The following is a 2,660-nucleotide window of genomic DNA, read 5'->3' on the forward strand; positions in this document are numbered from 1 at the left end:
TAAGCCATCTTTTTTCCTTGAACTCAAATCTGTCTTCTCATTATAATTGATGGGTTTTAAATAGCCTTATATTGCTTAGACACAAAGACATAATAAAAAAAGGAAACTAATGTTGGAAATAAAACCTTCTAATTTAACTTCTAACTTGCTAATCATGTAAGAGTAAATTAGAAACTGACAACTAATGATAAAAAGGAAACTAAGCTAACTTACAAAATAGAAACTTCTTTTGACCAACAAATTAGGAAACTAACTATCACTAAGAAAATAGAAACTAATTAAAGTCAACTAAACAGGAAACTAAAAGATAGAAGATTTTGAAACAGAGTACTGTTCACGTATGTGGAAATCTTTGCTTCTTCTTCTTGTCCATTTTCTAGGATTAAAGCCAATTCTGACTAATTCCAGGCTGATCCCCTTCAGATTCAAATCAGAATTAATGTAGGCCACTCAGATGTCGGATTCCAGGTTTATAAACCTAGTTGATTAGTGTCTCTGCAGAAGGATTCATTTTATTGAAGTCTATGCTTCCAATCCCTTTACCTTGTTGGAATTGTCTACTAGCAAAATCTGTTCTTAATTTTTTATTTTGGCACAGTGTCTATGCACTTGAACCAGTTGAAAATGGAAGTTTGGAGCTCGGACAAGACTCTGTAGCTTAGTAGTGTACATACCAAAAATACCAGTCGTAATTAGAAGGATAGGGAGAGGAGCTCTTGACATTGCTCTAGTAATTAATCTAAGAGTCCTCATCTGGTTAAGATGCTTTGTTGGTTCCTTCTAAATATGCTTCCAGTTCTAGACATATGCATTTTGTTAAGCATTTTCCTTACTCTGAATGAACTTATACCTGACCCATTGACCTAGTTCTTGTCCATCCTAATTGTTTTCGTAGATTGATTTAATCAAGGGTGCCCTGTTGCAATTATACTATGGAGCTTATTGGATCATATATAACTTCTGCTAAGGAATTTACTATGTAATAATGAAACCGTCTGAAATAAACTGTTTCAGGACAATGCAGAGATGAAGGTGGAGAAGATCAAGTTATCAGTAAACATTCCATTCCACTCCTTTTCAGGCAGTGACAAGCAACTGAAACCACTTGCCCAGGAATGCAAGGAACCCTTGGAATTTCATCCCGCTGAAGCTGTTCCTACACCGGCGGAGGTCATCAATTTAGAAGATATTAGTATGATTTAGACCACCAGGATTCAGCAGATGGTGTAAAAAAAGCAGGTAATGATGCTTTGGATCATATGGAAATTGACAAAAACATAAGATCCACTTTAAATAAGATACAGGGGATGAACCCATGACTCTGTCTGATTTATCATCCAGCTTCCAGTCTATACATCATACCAAGAACAATGGCCGCATCCACAATTGAAGCCATTTGATAAGGAGGCAGGGAGAGAAAGGGAGAGTAAAGAAGGCTTGAGAGGTCTGGTTGGCTCGAAGGGAAGATGCAAAAGTTCAGTTGTCAATGGGGGCCCAATAGATCAGCGAGCTAAAGATTTTTAGCAACCTAGATGATGACAGCTTTCCTAGTCACAGGGAATCGAAGTGCATTTTCCATTGAGCTTGGAGGTGGTTTAATCTCTCTTGGTCTTTTCTCTTGATTGAACTTGAAAAAGACAAAAATGGCATTTGAGCAATTGAGATTTCTAGTCATTAAATTCTTGAAGGAAATTTACCAGACTAACAAAATCTATTGCACTATTTCAGGGCTCCTCAACCATTAGCTCACTTATTTAAGTGGGTCCTTGGTCGATGCTTATGATGTGAGGCATGTTTCCTCTCTGTTCTTCAATTTTACTTTTTGAACTGATTCGGACTCTAACCAGCCATTGTTGTTAGCCTGTATTCTGCAGTTATGTTTTTGGTGTGATGGCATTTCTTCCCTTGATGATGTCTGCGGTTGCTCTTCTTGTCAATGAACAACCTACATTGGGTTCTGCAACTTTTCTCTGGTTGGCCTAAATTTCTAGAAAGCTCAAAACAGAATATGATTCAGTTGCGGGATTCTGTGAGGCAGCCCAATGTGTTTTTGCCCAATTAAATCATATTCTTGTGGCAAGCGACACTAGAACAGATTCCACCATGTTTTTATTTACGTATGTTCCATTACAATCATCTAAGGTCATTTTATCCTTTATTTGTAGGTTGATGTGCTTCACAAATGCTCAACACTTATTTAAATTATTCCATAGAATTTGCTTTTAGTTTCTAAATTCCAGTTTTCTAAATTCCAGTTTGGCTCCTTTTCGGGTTTCAGGACAAAAAAAAATTGGTTTCAATCCTGAATATCTAGGTCCTGTCAAGCTTGCTATTTCAATTGCATCTCAGTTAGGAGTTGGCTGAATATCTTGGGGTAACACAGGTTTGTGTGGAGATATATGTTAGAATTTTGTAATATTTTAAAATTCTTAATTAATTGTTTTATTCAATGTCTAATTCTAGTTCATGCCTCTTCCTCAGATATTCATTTTTACTGGACTAAATCAGGTTTGTAGAGGTTGACATGGATATTCAGGGTAACTTCTTTCAGAATTTTGTTCATAACATATGAAAGGTTTATTGATTAACAGGATACCGTAGATCTCCGGTGTTGAGATTGGGACTTATATAATGAGTGTTTCAACTGTTAGATCAAACAC

At 36.4% G+C, this 2,660-nt stretch overlaps 1 long non-coding RNA gene across 1 annotated transcript; it reads left to right on the forward strand.

Annotated features, from left to right (window-relative positions):
- Positions 1 to 1,041: 1,041 nt before the first annotated feature.
- Positions 1,042 to 2,177, forward strand: LOC122067488. The gene is made up of 3 exons (XR_006136752.1): positions 1,042 to 1,239; positions 1,342 to 1,590; positions 1,729 to 2,177. It is a non-coding gene; the product is annotated as an uncharacterized LOC122067488 (long non-coding RNA).
- Positions 2,178 to 2,660: the final 483 nt, after the last annotated feature.

The sequence above is a fragment of the Macadamia integrifolia genome, unplaced genomic scaffold (genome assembly GCF_013358625.1).
Source record: "Macadamia integrifolia cultivar HAES 741 unplaced genomic scaffold, SCU_Mint_v3 scaffold2933, whole genome shotgun sequence".
Taxonomy (NCBI): Eukaryota; Viridiplantae; Streptophyta; class Magnoliopsida; order Proteales; family Proteaceae; genus Macadamia; species Macadamia integrifolia.